At 41.9% G+C, this 16,436-nt stretch overlaps 1 pseudogene; it reads right to left on the bottom strand.

The window, feature by feature from the left end:
* Nucleotides 1–5,749: 5,749 nt before the first annotated feature.
* On the bottom strand, nucleotides 5,750–16,132 carry LOC118635421 (annotated as a pseudogene).
* Between the last annotated feature and the right edge of the window lie 304 nt (nucleotides 16,133–16,436).

Genomic DNA, 16,436 nt, shown 5'->3' with positions numbered 1-16,436 from the left:
TGTGAGAAGTCAGCTGAAAGCCTTATGGGGTTCCCTTTGTAGGTAACCTGTTGCTTATCTCTTGCTGCTTTTAGGATTCTCTCTTTGTCTTTAATTTGTGGCATTTTAATTACTATGTGTCTTGGTGTGGGCCTGTTTGGGTTCTTCTTACTTGGGACTCTCTGTGCTTCTTGAACTTGAATGCCTTCTTCCTTCACCAAATTAGGGAAGTTTTCTCTCACTATTTTTTTGAATATATTCTCTATCCCTTGCTCCTTTTCTTCTTCTTCGGGGACTCCTATGATGCGAATATTATTACGTTTCCAGTTGTCCCATAGTTCTCTTAAGCTGTCTTCCTGTTTTTTAATAGTTTTTTCCTTTTGTTTTTCTGATTGGTTGATTTTTTCTACCCTGTCTTCTAATTCACTGATCCGGTCCTCAGCTTCCCCTACTCTGCTTTTTAAACCTTCCAATGTGTTTTTCATTTCGGATATGTCATTTTTTATCTCTTCTTGTTGGTTTTTAATTTCCATTTGGCTTATTTTCAGTGTCTCTATGTCCTTACTCATGCTGTTCAGCTTCCTCAAGATCATGGCTCTGAATTCTAGCTCTGTTAACATGCCTAATTGCTCCACATTGATCTCATCTTCGGTGGAGGTGTCTTGCTCTTTCATTTGGCTTCTGTTTCTGTGTTTCACCATTTTGGCTATCACTGTGGGCTTTGGAGCCTGTCAAGTTCTCCCTGTGGGTGTTGGTGTTCTGCTGTTTGTGGCTCCCTCTCCTGTGTTTAGATGAGCGAGGGAGGACCCGCGTTGAACACCACTGTCAAGTCTTACTTTCCTGGTTAAAGTTGCCAGCCCAGGAAATGTACTGTTATCCTCTAGCTTTTTGCCTGGAGGCTAGCAGTCTAGGTTAATTGATGAGTTTTGGGTTGTCAGTTGATTGAAAAACTCCCTCTGGTGCTCAGCCAAGGGGCTTTCACGAGGGTGGGGCAGATGCTGGTCGTTAGTGAGCCTCAATTAACACTTCATTGTCCATTTATATTTAAAGTAATTACTGATAGGTATATAGTTATTGCCATTTTATTAATTGTTTTTACTGTTTTTCTAGTTCTCTCCTGTTCCATTCATATTCTCTCTTTTCTCTTGTATGTTGATGAATTTCTATAATGATGTGTTTGGATTCTTTTTACTTTATTTCTTGTATATCTCTCATAGATTTTTGGTTTGTGGTTATGGTGTGGTTTATATACCAAGCTATGTTTATAGCAGTCTATATTAAGTTGATAGTTGCTTAAGTTCAAACATATTTTAAATAACTACAATTTTGGCCCTGGCCAGTTTGGCTCAGCAGTTAGAGCGTTGGCCTGCGGACCAGAGAGTCGCAGGTTCAGTTCCCGCTAAGGGCATGTACCTCGGTCGCAGTTTGTCCTCGCCCCGATTGGGGGCGTGTGGGTGGCAACCACTCGATGTGTCTCTCTCACATTGATGTTTCTCTCTCTCTTTTCCTCCTACTCTACCTGAAGATAAATGCAAAAATGTCCTCGGGTGAGGATTAAAAAAAAAAAAAACTACAATTTTGTCACCCCCTCCACATTTATGTTTTTGTCACTATTTTTTACTTCTTTTATGTGTTTGTGTGTATCCCTTAATGTATTGTAATTACACATGATCTTCCTACATTTATCTTTTAACCTTTGCATTAGCTTTATAGTTGACTGATCCACTGAGTTTACTAAATGTTTGCCTTTGTCAGTGAGACATTTTTTCTATAATTTATTATTCATATTTTTATCTTTTCTTTTGTTAATCCTCACCTGAGGATATTTTTTCAGTGATTTTTGGAGACAGCAGATGGCAGGGAGGGAGGCAGAGAAGCATCGATGTGAGAGAGACACATCAATTGGTTGCCTCCCACATGATCCCAACTGGCGCAGGGGATTGAACCTGCAACCCAGGTGCATGCCCCTGACTGGGAATTGAACCCATGACCCATTGATCCTCAGGCCAACACTCTAACTGCTGAGACAAACTGTTCAGGGCTGATCTTTTCTTTTTTACTTACCGAGTCCCTTTAATATTTCTTGTAATATTGATTTAGTGGTGATTAATTCTTTTAACTTTTTTGGAGGGGGGAGGGGGCTGGGAAACTATTATTCCTTCAGTTCTAAATTATAGCCCTGCTGGGTAGAGTAATCTAAATTGTATGCGTTTGCTCTTCATCACTTTGAATATTTCATGCCACTCACTTCTGGCCTGCAAAGTTTCTCTTGAAAAATAAGCTGCTAGTCTTGTGGAAGCTCCCATGTACATAACTGTTTTCTCTTGCTGCTTTTAAGATTCTTAGTCTTTAATCTTTGACATTTTAATTATGCTGTTTTGATGTGGGCCTCTTTGGGTTCACCTTGTTTGGGACTCTCTGCACTTCCTGAAGTTGTATGTCTATTTCTTTCACCAGGTTAGAGATATTTTTAGTCATTATTTATTCAAATAGGTCTTCAATTTCTTTCTCTCTCATTTATCCTGTTGTATCCCTATTATGTGAATGTTTGTACACTCGATGTTGTCACAGAGGCCCCTTAAACTATTCTCATTTTTTAAAATTCTTTTTTTCTTTTTGCTGCTCTGATTGTTTTCTGCTATCTTGTCTTACAGATTGCTATTTTGATCCTCTGTTCTATTTAATCATGCTGTTGATTCTCTCTGATGTATTCTTCATTTATGTGTATTCTTGATTTGTGACTGGTTCTTTCTTATGGTTTCTATCTCTGAGTTGAGGTTCTCACTGAGTTCATTTATTTTCCCCTAGGTTCACTGAGCATCTTTATAATCAGTGTTTTTAATTCTGTATCTAGTAGATTGCTTGTTTCCTTTTTGTTTTTGTTTGCTTTTTTTTTTTCTGGAATTTTGTCCTGTTTTTGTTGGCACATGTTTCTTTGTGTCCTCATTTTGGCTGATTCCCATGTTTGTTTCTATTATGTAGATCTGCTATGTTTTCCAGTCTTGGCAGAATGGCCTTACATATTAGGTGTCCTGTGGGACCCAGTAGGATGGTCCCTTGTGTCACCTGAGCTGGGTGCTACAGGAGTGTCCCTTGTGTGTGTTGTCTGTGCCCTCTTCTTGTAGCTGAGCCTTGATTACTCTTGGCACATCAGTGGTTGGGATTTACCCTCATCCAGACTGGCAATGAGGGCTGTCTGTGACTATAGCATACCAGCTGTAGTGTAGGGGCTGAACCCATTGGACAGGAGTAGCTTTAGTGGAGTTTGGTGCCACCTGAGTCTGCCCTTCAGGTGTGTCCTTTGTACATCTGGTTGTTTGGTGCTCTGGTGTGCTCTGGGACCATCCATCTGGTGTGTTGGTTCTGGAGCCTTTGGGGAGGGGCTCTGATGCATATCAAGGTCAGCTGCTGCTTTTTCCCAGCTTGGGGCCACCTAGTAGGAGCTAGAAAGTGATCTGAGACTGGTTGCCACTTGTGTTGGGTTTAGAGGTGCTTTGGAGAGTCTATGCTGCAATCCAAAGGTGGCTGCCACTAGTGTCAGGGTAGGTTCGTTTTGGTGGGCACCACAGTGAGCTTAAGGCAGCACCACTATTGTCAGGTTTGTGGCCACTTAATTAAAGATACATTTCAAGCCAACATTGGCCACAGCTTATGACAGGCGTGGGTCCACCTGATAGGACTAACAATACAAACTGAGACTGGTCACCACCTGTGCAGGGCTTGGAGCTGCTTACTAAGAGGTATAGGGCATGCTGAGACCAGCTGCTGCTTGTTTGGTGCTTGTGGACATTTGAGAGAGTTTAGGAAAGCTCCCAGCATGAGCCAAAGGAGACAGCTTGCGTGGGAAAGCCCCTGGAAACAACTCAGGCCAGGCGCATGAGATGGGTGGTGCAGGGTCTCAGGGAATCACCAGAATGGGGAGAACCAGATTAATGGAAAGCTCAGATGTGGCATTTACCTGCATCTGCTGGTTGGGTGGGTGAGGGCTCAACAAGGGAGTGATGGTGCCTGCCAATACTACCATTCTTGGAGGTGCTGTCCTGACCTCTGCCTCTATAGCCCTCATCCTGAAGCTAGTCATTTAAGTGTCTTCCTGTATATGCCTGGCACTTTTAAAGCTGTCATCCTTGCTCTGGGTCCCAGAGTGAGTGAGTCTGTGTGTGAGTCCATGTATAGGCCCCTCAAGTGGAATGCCTTTGGACTCCCGTAGCTCTCCATCTCAATCAGATGCAATCCTTGCTGGTTTTCACAGCCAGATGTGATGGAAATTATTCTTCCCAGAACTGGTGCCCTGGGATGGACAACCAGGTGTGGGGCTGGGACCACTCATGCCTCAGGGGGTACTTCCTCAGCCTAGATATCCCTCCTGATTCTTAATCATGACACCGTGGGTGTGGCACCTGCCCGTTCCACATTTATGCCCCTCTAACAAGTCTAGCCATGCCTTCTTCTTCATATTTTTAGTTATAGGGCTTCTGTTCAACTAGTGTTCAAGTGGTTCTCAGTGATGGTTGTTCTATCATTTAGTTGTAATTTTGATGTTGTCATGAGAGGAGATGAGCACATTATTTACCTTCTCTGCCATCTTTTTTTGTGGAAGAGGGTAGTGTTTTACTAAACAGATTAGCACGAGGGACATCCATCCTCAGAAAGGAGTTTGGGCAACTGCGGTTTCAATTATACATCTCTTCTTTTACAGCATGTAGTGATAAATTATATGGCATTGATGGAAATACTGTCATGCTGGATATACTATAAATTTAGTTAATTACACTAAATAAATGGGAATGGAGGTAGAGTTCCACAAGTGTCCAGTCAGGTTCAACACTAGAGTAACTCAGCCAAAAAGCCTGTTAAGTTCTTGAATAATTCAGGTAAAAATTAGTTTCAATCTGAGTTAACCCATAATCAGTAGGTTGGGTATTTCTCTTGTTTCTCACCCACTGCCCTATTTTCTTTTCCATAATATTTTAAAGTATCCATTTAAATGGATTTGTCCTGCTGCAGATGGCTGAACTCTGAATCTCCTCCTCAGTGAGGCCATAGAGTGGATTTATATGATTAGTGACAGCTCCAACATCTCTTCCAAGTCTAAAATTCTGTGAATTTAGAGGTTGACCCTCCCAAAAACTGGCCATTGCTGCTGCCTCAGATTCTCCAGCCACTCTAGCTGGGCAGAAAGAGCAGAAGGAGCATGCCAAATCTCAGCAATAGTGCAGAAATACTTGAATCACATCCTCTCAAGTGCAGGCAGGCCAAGTTGTTTACTATCCTTCATTACCCAACATTACTGTTCCAAGATTAATTTGAAGCTGGAATTGCACCAACTCTTAAATAGGCTAAACCCAATTATAAAAGACTAATTTCAAAGAAAAGAATAAAAACAGTTCTCTCTGGAAATCTTTGCCAACATTTTTTTGAGTGAAAATAAGACACTCTTTTTTCTCTGATGTTCTGATTTATGAGAATAGGTGGAGATAATGGAGAAGGAAAGTGCACTGGCCAGTATGCTGAATCTCGCTGGTTGGGTATCTGTGACCCAGAGAGGATACAAAAAAAAAAAAAACAAACAAAAAAAAACTGATGTGATTCATTACCATCCCAATTAAAACTAATAATGACAGCATTACAATTATGCAGGGTCTCCTTCCAAGTTCATTATTCATCTACATAGCCTCAATTCTCACACCACCTCCCATCAAGGCAGAAAATAGGGGCAAAAAGGAGGTGACAGGTCCTTGCCATGATTACTGATTGTCAGAGTCCATTGTCAGTGAGTCAGTCCCTGGAAATTGGGTTCAGGGACTGGAGGCAGGGCCACTGGCTGGCTTAGCAACTTGTCCACTATGCTTATTTTAGCATTTTGCTTCTCAATGTCCTCATACAGAGTCCAGAACAAGCTATACTGTAGCTTGTAGGCATCAAGGAAATCATGTGGACAACTCACCCTGCAATTCTTTGGAGAAATAATGGTAAAATACTGCTGACCACTCTGCTGTTTATAAAATAGTGAATGCTGCCAGATTTAATTTTTTTTTTTTTTACTGTATTACAAGCTACATATTGCAAGGCAGCCTCTCTGTGAGCATCTTTCAATATCTTCCTAACTTATTCTTGCAAATGTTAAATTTGTTCAGTGATCATTGTCAGGTTGTTGGTGGCATGTGCTTGGATGAATTTATCAGACTTCTGAATTTATTCTGTGAGTGCCATAAGGTCTCAGGGTTCCTCAGTCCAGTAGGTGTGGTAGAATCTCTCTCTTTTTTATTTATTTATTTTATAACTAACATTATTATTTTTATTTTTGAAAACTCATCTTTATTGTTGAATGTATTACAGATGTTTCTCCCTTTTTCCCCCATTTACCCTTTCCTCCCCAATCCGGCCCCCCTCCTGACTTTCCCACTCTATTGTCAGTATCCATTGGTTATGCATATATGCATAGAAGTTCTTTGGTTTATCTCATCCTGCCCCCCTCTTTCCCTTGAGGTTCATCAGTCAAACAACCAATTTTAGCTTCTTAATTCCTTCATCTTTTTCACCTATCCCCCACACCCCCACCCAACTGGCAAGCTACAAAAAGTTCTCATTTTCTATGAGTCTGTTTCTGTTCTGCTTGCTCATTTTGTTTGTATATTCAATTGTCAATAGATATGTATTAATTGCCATTTTATTGTTTAAATTTTTGTTCTTTTCCGCCTTTAAGAAGACCCTTCAATATTTCATATAATACTGGTTTAGTGGTGATGAAGTCCTTCAGCTTTTTCTTGTCTGAAAAACTCTTAATATGTCCATTGATTCTAAATGATAGTTTTGCCAGATAGAGTAACCTTGGTTGTAGATCATTGTTTTTCACCGCCTTGAATATCTCTTGCTACTTCTTTCTGGCCTGCAAAGTTTCTTTTGAGAAATCAGCTGACAGTCTTATGGGAGTTCCTTTGTAGGTAACAAACTGCTTTTCTCTTGCTATATATATTTTTTTATTTTTTGAAAGAGCATTTTATTTTTTTTAAATAAATTAATTTATGTTTGTTACAGAAGTTTATCCTTTTTAGCCCACTGATACCCCCTCTCCCTCCCTCCCCACCCTGTCACCAGCTTTGTTGTCCATGTTCATTGGTCATGCACACATGCATATAAGTTCTGTGGTTTATCTCTCCCCTATCACCCCCTCCTCTGGGGATGGTCAGTCTGTACCCCACTTCCACGTCTCTGGGACTAACCTGTTGTTCAGTCTGTTATGTTCATTATATTCCACAAGTAAGTGAGATTGTATGATACTTGTCTTTCTCTGTTTGGCTTGTTTTGCTTAGGGTAATACTTTCCAGTCACCTCCATGTCTTCACAAAGGATAAGAAAACTTTCTTTCTTATAGCTGCATAGTACTCCATTGTGTATATGTACCACAGTTTTTTATCCATTCGTCTACTGATGGACATTTGGACTGTTTCCAGATCTTAGCTATTGTGAATAGTGCTGCTACGAAAGTGGGGGTACATAGATTCTTTCTGATTGGTGTTTCAGGGTTCTTGGGGTATGTTCATAGAAATGGGATCACTGGGTCAAATGGAAGTTCAATTTTTAATTTTCTGAGGTAACACCATATTGTTTTCCATAATGGCTGCACAAGTCTGCATTCCCACCAGCAGTGTATTAGAGTCCCCTTTTCTCCTCACCCTCGCCAACACTTGTTGTTTGATGATTTGTTGATGGAGGCCATTCTGACAGGTGTGAGGTGATACCTCATTGTTGTTTTAATTTGCATCTCTCTGATGATTAGTAATGTTGAGCATTTCTGCATATGTCTCTTAGCCATTTGTATGTCCTGTTTGGAGAGGTGTCTATTTAGTTCCTCTGCCCATTTTTTAATTGGGTTCTTTGTCTTCCTTTTGTGGAGTTGTATGAGCACTCTATATATATTGGAAATTAACCCCTTATCTGATATATGATTGGCAATTATGGTCTCCCATACAGTAGGTAGCCTTTCTGTTTTGATGACTGTATCTTTTGCTGTGCAGAAGCTTTTCAGTTTGATGTAGTCCCATGTTCTCTTTTGTTTCTGTAGCCTTAGGTGATGTATCAGTGAAAATTCTGCTGCGTCTGATGTCTAAAATTTTGTTGCCTTCAGTTTCTTCTAGGATTTTTATGCATTCATGAGTCCCATTTAAGTCTTTTTTTCCATTTTGAGTTTATTCTTGTGTATGGTGTAATTTGGTGGTATAACTTCATTTTCTTGCATGTAGCTGTCCAATTTTCACAACACCATTTATTAAAGAGGCTGTCTTTACTTCACTGTATGCTTTGCCACCTTTGTCAAATATAAATTGAGCATATTGCCTTGGGTCCATTTCTGGGTTCTCTGTTCTGTTCCACTGGTTTCTATGCCTGTTCTTGTGCCAGTACCAGGCTGTTTTGATTACAGTGGATTTGTAATACAACCTGAAATCCGGTAATGTGATCCCTCCTACTTTGTTCTTCTTTTTCAAGATTGCTGTGGCTATTCGAGGTCTTTTTTGGTTCCATATGAACTTTTGAAGTATTTGTTCTAATTCTGTGAAATATGTCCTTGTTATTTTGATGGGGATTGCATTGAATCTATAGACCGATTTGGGTAGTGTGGACATTTTAATGATGTTAATTCTTCCAATTCCTGAACAATGTATGTGCTTCCACTTTTTATATTTTCCTCTATTTCGTTTTTCAATGACCTGTAGTTTTCTGTGAATAGGTTCTTTATTTCTTTTGTTAAGTTTATTCTTAGGTATCTTAATTTTTATGCCGCAATGGTAAATGGGATTGTTTTCTTAGTTTCTCTTTCTGTGAGTTCATCATTGGTGTATAAGAATGCCATCGATTTCTTGATGTTAATTTTGTATCCTGCTACTTTTCCAAATTCAGTTATTAAGTCTAGTAAATTTCTGATGGAATTTTTGGGGTTTTCTATGTATAGTATCATGTCATCTGCAAATAATGACAGTTTCACTTCCTCCTTTCCAATTTGGATCCCTTTTATTTTTTCTTCCTGTCTGATTGCTGTGGCTAAGACTTCCAGTACTATGTTAGATAAGAGGGGCAAAACTGGGCATCCTTGCCTTGTTCCTCTTCTTAAGGAAAATGCTTTTAGTTTTTGCCCATTTAATATGATGTCTTTCATATATGGCCTTCATTATGGCGAGATATGGTCGCTCTATTCCCACATTGCTGAGCGTTTTTACAGAAATGGATGCTGGATTTTGTCGAATGCTTTTTCAGTGTCTATTGATATGATCATGTGGTTTTTATTCCTCATTGTATTTATGTGTTGTATCACATTTATTGATTTGCGAATATTGTACCAGCCTTGCATCACTGGGATGAATCCCACTTGGTCATGGTGAATAATTTTTTTTTTATGTATTACTGGATCTGATTTGTTACTATTTTGTTGAGGATTTTGGTGTCTATGTTCATCAGGGATATTGGCCTGCAGTTTTCTTTTTTTGGAATGTTTTTTTCTGGCTTTGGAATTAGAATTATGCTGGCCTCATAAAACAAGTTTGGAAGTCTTCCTTCTTCTTGAATTTTTTGAAATAGTTTGAGGAGAATGGGTGTTAGTTCTTCTTTGAATGTTCGGTAAAACTCCCTCTTGAAGTCATCCAGGCCTGGGCTTTTGTTTGCTGGCAGTGTCTTGATTACATTTTCAATTTCCTTAGTTGTTATTCGTCTGTTAAAGTTTTCTATCTCTTCCTGGTCCAGTTTTGGGAGACGATGTGTTTCTAGAAATTTGTCCATTTTGCTTAGATTATCGAATTTTTTGCCATATAATTTTTCATAGTAGTTGTTAACAATCTTTTGTATTTCTGTGGTGTCAGTTGTTACTTCTCCTTTTTCATTTCTGATTTTGTGTATTTGGGTCCTCTCTCTTTGTTTCTTGGTGAGTCTAGCAAAGATTCCCTCAATCTTGTTTATCTTTTCAAGAAACAGCTCTTTGTTTCATTGATCCTTTGAATTTTTTTTTTTTGGTTATTATGTTGTTTATTTTGTCTCTGATCTTTACTATTTCCTTTCTTCTACTTGCTCTGGGGTTTTCTTTTTGTTTGCTTTCTAGTGTTTAAAGTTGTGAGGTTCGATAATCTATAAGAGATTTTTCTTGTTTTTTGAGGTAGGCCTGTAGTGCTATGAACTTCCCCCTCAGAACTTCTTTCACTGCATCCCATAGAGTTTGTGTTGTTGTGTGTTCATTTTCATTGGTTTCCAGGAAGGTTTTAATTTTTTCCTTGACCTCCTCGGTAACCCATTTATTGTTTAATAACATGCTATTTAGCCTCCATGTGTTCAAATGTCTTTGCACATTCTTATTGCCATTGATTTCTAGTTTCATTCCATTGTGTTCTGGGAAAATGCTTGATATGATTTAAATCTTCTTGAACTTGTAGAGACTTAGTTTGTGTCCCACCATGTGGTCTATCTTTGAGAATATCCCATGTGCACTTGAGAAGAATGTGAATTCTGTAGTTCGGAGGTGTAATTATCTGTAGATATCTATTAAATCCATTTGGTCTAGTGCTTCATTTAGATTCTCTGTTTCCTTGCTAATTTTTTGTCTAGAGGATCTATCCAGAGATGTCAGAGTGGTGTTGAAGTCCCCTGCTATGATTGCATTGCTATTGATTTCTTCTTTGAAGTCCTCCAGAAGCTTTTTAATATAGTTTAGTGCTCCTATATTAGGTGCATATATGTTTACCAAGGTTATAGCTTCCTGTTGGATAGATTCTTTCAATATTATGTAGTGGCCTTCTTTGTCTCTAGTTATGGTCTTCATTTTGAAATCTATTTTATCAGATATGAGTATTGCTATCCCAGCTTTTTTTTACTTTCCATTTGTTTGAAAGATTTTTTTCCATTCCTTTATTTTTAACCTATGTGAGTCTTTTTTTGTGAGGAGGTTTTTTGTAAACAACATATGTGTGAGTCATGCTTTCTTATCCAGTCAGCTACTCTGTGTCTTTTTATCAGAGCATTCAAACCGTTCACATTTAAGGTGATAATTGATATGTACTTATTCATTGCCATTTTTGTTTAGTGTGGTTGTATTTTTCTTCCTATTTCTTCTACTAATTACAGCAGTCCTTTTAGCATATCTTGCAATGCTGGTGTGGTGTTAATATATTCCCTTAGCCCTGGAAATCTTTTTATTTGACCTTCTATTTTTAATGATAGCCTTGCTGGATAGAGCAATCTTGGATTCAGAGCCTTGTTTTTCATGACCTTGATTACTTCATGCCACTCCCTTCTGGCCTGTAGTGTTTCTACTGAGAATTCAGCTGAGAGCCTTATGGAGTTTTCTTTGTAGGTAACCTATTGCTTATCTCTTGCTGCCTTTAGGATTCTCCTTTTGTCTTTAATTTTTGGCATTTTAATTATTATGTGTCTTGGTGTGGGCCTGTTTGGGTTCTTTTTACTTGGGGCTCTCTGTGCTTCTTGAACTTGAATGCCTTCTTTCTTCACCAAGTTCGGAACATTTTCTGTCACTATTTCTTTGAATATATTCTTTAACTCTTGCCCCTTTTCTTCCTCTTCGGGGAATCCTATGATGCAAATATTATTATGTTTCCAGTTGTCCCACAGTTCTCCTTAAGCTATCTTCCTGTTTCTTAATCGTTTTTTTCCTTTTGGTTTTCTGATTGGTTGATTTTTTTCTACACTGTCTTCTAATTCGCTGATCCGGTTGTCAGCTTCCTCTACTAGTTAGTCCTTCCAATGTGTTCTTTTTTTTTATCCTCACCTGAGGACATTTTTACTTTTTTTTTTGTTCTGATAGAGTGGGAGGGAGGGAGAGGAAGAGAGAGAGAGAGAGAAACATCGACATGAAAGGGACACATCAAGTGGCTACCACCCACACGACCAACCAGTGCTAGGGACAAACTGCAACCGAGGTATGTGCCCTTAGCGGGAACCGAACCCGGGTCTCTCTGGATCACAGGCTGACGCTCTAACCGCTGAGCCAAACCGGCCAGGGCTCCAATGTGTTCTTATTTCTGCTATGTCAGTCTTCATTACCACTTGATTGGTTTTCAATGTTTCTATATCTTTACTCATGGCACTGATGTCCTTATTCATCCTGTTGAGCTTCCTCAGGATCATGGCTCTGAAGTCTACCTCTGATAATTTGCCTAGCCGCATTTCATTGATCTCATCTTCGATAGAGTTCTCTTGTTCTTTCTTTTGGGATTTCTTTGTTTCACTATTTTGCCTATCTCTGTGCATTTAGGAGCCTGCCAAATTTTCCCTGTGGGTGTTGATGTTCTGCTGTTTGTGGCTCCCTCTACCGGTTTTGGATGAGCCTGGGTGGGCCCACATTAAACATCACAGTCAAGTCTTACTTTCCTGGGTAGATTTGCAAGCCCAGGAAAGGTTCAGTTATCCTCCAGTTTTTTCCTGGTGGCTAGTAGTCTCAGTTACTCAGTGCCTTGGAATGTAGCCCTGGTGTTCTGCATAAGAGGATTTCCAGAGTGTGGTATAGATGCTGGTTATTAATGAGCCTCAATTTGCATTTTTTTGCTTCACCTGGGTAAAGCTGAATATCCAAGGGGTGGGGGCTACTGCTTTTTTCCACAGCTCGGGAAAAGAGCAAACTGGCTGCCGTCCTTTGTGGTCGCAACTTATCAAAACGTTTGAGTGCCCTCCAAATCCTGGGTATCCCCACCGGGTTTCAGCCCAGTGTGCCCTCCCTGTGCGGTAGCCCCCAGGTGAGTGGTTGTGGCAGTTTTAGCGCTCTGTCCAGACTCTCTGCACTGTGGAGTGAGCTTGGTCTTTATTCCCCAAGGGAGCTGCTCACATCTAAGACTGCTGCTGGTCGTTGACTCCCAGCCCGCCACCCTCTCCTGCCTCCGCAGATCCTTCCAGTGTCCCTGGTAATATAGTCCTTTCTTGCTGCTTTTCTGTTGCTTTTTTCCTGAGAATTTGTCTTCGTTTTATTTGTAATTCCCATTTACTCCTGGGAGATCTTCTGCATAGCTTCTATTCACTCTGTCTCCATTTTCATATCCTCTAAGCCTATCTTGTGTGCAGTTGGGTCGTACAGGCCTTTCTGGTGCCCTCGCACCCTGCAGGTCCCTCAGGTAACTGGATTGCAAAGTCCCTTTCGGGAGCCTGCTCTATGCCTATGTTATGGGCTGCTGTGTCGCACAGGCCTCGCTGGTGCTTCAGCACCTCACAGGTCCTGCATATAACTAGATCGCCCAATCCCTGCTACCTAGCACAGGTCTCTCTGGTGCCCCTGCACCCTGCAGTTCCCGTGGAAGGGCAGCTGGATCGCACCAGTCTCCCTAGGGCTCTGGCTTCCCACTGCTCTTGTGAGCTACTGGACTGCACAGGCCTCTGTAGAGCCCCAGGTCCCTCCGCTGGGGGCTGGGGAGTGCTGCTGCCTTTTGGGGCTCCACTTCTGCTCAGCTTTTGCTGTGGTTTTGGGGGATGGGTCTCAGCTGCTGGATTGTGCTTCTGTTGCTTGGGGATGAGGATGAATGTCTGCTCACCAGCCTCTGTTGCTGGGGGTATATCTCGACTCTGATAGGGCTGCTACTATGGGGGATGTTGCTGTGCTCTGGGCTGTCTGTGGTTTCTGGGACAGGCACCTTGGGAGGTCCACTACTGTGCACCGGTCTGTGTTCACACAGAGTGTCCACTGGTCTGATGGTCCCAGGTGTGCTGATGGGCTCAGGTTGCTGGGCCCTTGCTGATCCCACTACCTCCTCCCCGGGAACCTGGGATCTTCCAAAATGGTGGGACCTCTTTGAGGCGCAGGGAGAAGCACCCTGAAGGGCCACTTATTGAGGTAGCCAACTGCTCCCATCCACAGCACAGGAACCTTCTGCTCAGAGTCTCTGCACTGCTCGGGTTTGGTTTTCCACCTTCACGTTCATTCACACTCTCTCACACCCTAGCTCACTCTCTCACACACTCACCCTCCCTCATGTCTTGCCCACCGCCATCCTTGAAGGAGCCTCTCTTGCTGCCTTTAAGATCCTCTCTTTGTATTTATCCTTTGGCATTTTGATGATGATGTGTCTTTGTGTGGACCACTTTGGGTTCAACATGTTTGGCACTCTGTGTGCTTCCTGGATTTGTATGTCTGTTTCCTTCGCCAAGTTAGGGAAGTTTTCTATCATTATTTTTTCAAATAGGTTTTCAATTTCTTGCTCTGTCTCTTCTCCTTCCAGCACTCCTATGATGCAAATGTTGGCACGCTTGAAGTTGTCCCAGAGGCTCCTTACACTATCGTCATTTGTTTGGATTATTTTTTCTTGTTGCTGTTCTGGTTGGGGGTTTTTTGCTTCCTTATATTCCAAATCGATGATTTGCTTCTTGGCTTTATCTACTCTATTAGTGGTTCCCTGTAAATTATTCTTTATTTCAGTTAGTGCATCATTAACTTCTAACTGGTTTTTTTATGTTATTAATGTTCTCACTAAGTTCCTCAGAGGTCTCCTTAAGTTCCTTGAAGGTCTCACTAAGTCTCTTGAATGTTTCACCAAGGTCCTTGAGCACCCTTATAATCTGTGTTTTGAACTCTGCATCTGGTTGCTTGCTTATCTCTATTTTGTTTAGTTGTTTTCCTGGAGTTTTGTTCTTTTCTTTTATTTGGGACATGTTTCTTTGTCTCCTCTGTTTGGTTGCATCCCTGTGATTGTTTCTATGTATTAGGCAGAGTTGCTATGTCTCCTAGGCTTCATAGGGTGGTCTACTGTTTTAGGTGTCCTGTAGGATACAAAGGCACAGTCTCCCTGGTCACCTCAGCTGGGCCCTTGTGGTGCATCTTTAGTGTGGGCTGTATACCCTTCTGTTGTATTTGAGTCTTGATTACTGTTGGCATGTCAATGGGAGTGATTTACTCAGGCTGATCAGCTGCAATGACTGGCTGTACCCACTAGCCACAGGCCTCTGACTACCTTGGAGGATCAGCAATGTAAGGGCCCACCACACAGAGCAAGACTTACTTCATCAGGGCTGATATCCACTGAGTCCATTCATTGAGTGTGTCGCTTGTAGAGGTGGTTGGGTGATGGTGTTTTGATGTGGTCTGAATCTGTCTACTGGGTGTGCTGGCTCTGGGGCAAGGTCAGCCACTGCCTGTGTTCTATCCAGAGCCACCTGACATAAACTACAAAGTGATCTGCAGATAGCTGCTTCTTGTGCTGGGCTTGGAGGTGTCCAGGAAAAGCCAAGTTGTGAACCAACTCTGCCTGCCTCTAGTGCCATGCCTGGAGCCACTTTACAAGGAGGTATGGGGCTTGATGAGACCATATGCTGCTTGTTTGAGAGGGTTTAGTAAGCTCTGAAGCAGGATCCAAGACAAGCCAATCCTATGGTAAAGCCTTTGAAAACAGCTTGGGTGGGCCTGAAGGTTGGGTGGGGTGGGGACTCAGGGAATCACCAGGGCAGGGCCAACAGTGTGAGCCAGGTTGCTGGAGTCCCAGATATGGAGGCTGTCTGTCTGCTCTGTGGGAGAAGCGCTCTCCAAAGGGACAAAGGCCTCTGCCAGCACGTCTGTCCAGGAGAAAGCTGCCCCTCCAACCCTCATCCTGAGGCCAAACAGCTCAATTCTTCCCTGTTCTCTGGTGCCCCTCAAGCTGTCTCCCGCCCGAGCTCAGTAAGTCTGTGTGTGGGCCCTTCAAGAGGAGCTGCCTGGGGTTCCTGCAGCAGCAGGTGCTGGTTTTATAGCCAGAGTTATGGGGACTTTTCTTCCTGGCACTGGGACCCTGAGCTGGGCACCTCGTGTGGGATTGAGACCCCTAGTGAGTGGTCCCTCCTGATTTTTATCTGCCACACATGGGTGTGGGACCAGCTCCTCCCCGCCTCTGCCCTTCCTACCAGTTTCCATGTGGCGGCTGCTTTAATTTCATAGTTGTGGGACTTCCATTCAGCTTGATTTCAGGCAGTTCTGAATGATGGTTGTATTGTAGTTTCATTGTAATTTTGATGTGGTTGTGGGAGGAGGTGATACCTAATTTACTTTCACTGTCATCTTGACTGGAAGTCCGGTGTGGTAGAATCTCAGTAGGGTTAGGCTGTGAGGGTTGGGGTGAGCTCCACCTAATCTCCTCTCTAACCTGTCACTAACAACTTGATTTTCAGGGATTCCCTCAGTTTGCTCAGGCATCGCAGCATCCTCCATGATAGCACCTTATCCTTCCCACCACCCAGCCTACTCTGTCATCTTGACTGAAAATGTCATGATTTTTTTTTTTATTGTTCTCATGGTGTATCAAATCAATTTGTAGATGTAACACACTACTTGCACCGCTGTAATAAATCCCACTTGAGTCCAGCTGGTGTTGTTCAGTGGTTAAGCATTGACCCATGCACCAAGAGGTCACCAGTTTGATTCCCAATCAGGACACATGCCCAGGTTGTGGGCCAAATCCCCAGTAGGGGGCATACAGGAGGCAGCCATTGATGTTCTCTCTCATTTATGTTTC

The sequence above is a fragment of the Molossus molossus genome, unplaced genomic scaffold (assembly GCF_014108415.1).
Source record: "Molossus molossus isolate mMolMol1 unplaced genomic scaffold, mMolMol1.p scaffold_m16_p_2, whole genome shotgun sequence".
In the NCBI taxonomy this organism is placed as follows: domain Eukaryota; kingdom Metazoa; phylum Chordata; class Mammalia; order Chiroptera; family Molossidae; genus Molossus; species Molossus molossus.
This window is presented reverse-complemented; position numbering and strand designations above follow the sequence as displayed.